Genomic DNA, 503 nt, shown 5'->3' with positions numbered 1-503 from the left:
ATACACTTTTTTCTAACTAATCTATCCCATGACTAAGACACTATTAGCAATTAAAGCAGACAGAGCAAATCTAAATGTGGAGAGAAAAAGTAATTTCTACTTATTTTTGAACAGATGAAAGCACGAATACATTGAAAGCCTGAAATATTAGCTTGCGGGAACAAAATCACTTGGGGGAGCAAGAGCAGGATATACCAGCCTTTAACTCTACACTTCTCGCAAGAAAAAATATACAGATAGCTATGTACAAACCAAAAGAGCCCTGGGAGTGTCCAAGAGACCACTTAAGAAAGGCAGCACAGTGACGCCAAAAAAAAGAAAAAAGAAAAAAAAGAGAGAGAGAGAGTAAAAGAAAAAAAAAAAACCCAAACAAATAGCCATAGAGAAAAAACAACTGCTGAAATCAGCATACCTGAGACAGCAGAAACATCTTTTTTGGCTAGGAACAAAAAAAGCAGAAAGGGACTATCAGTATCAGCCACAAAGTGGAACCACCATGGCCC

Source organism: Colobus angolensis, unplaced genomic scaffold, assembly GCF_000951035.1.
Source record: "Colobus angolensis palliatus isolate OR3802 unplaced genomic scaffold, Cang.pa_1.0 Scaffold210, whole genome shotgun sequence".
NCBI classification, from domain to species: Eukaryota; Metazoa; Chordata; class Mammalia; order Primates; family Cercopithecidae; genus Colobus; species Colobus angolensis.
The sequence above is the reverse complement of the archived record's forward strand: the minus strand, read 5'-3'. Positions refer to the sequence as shown.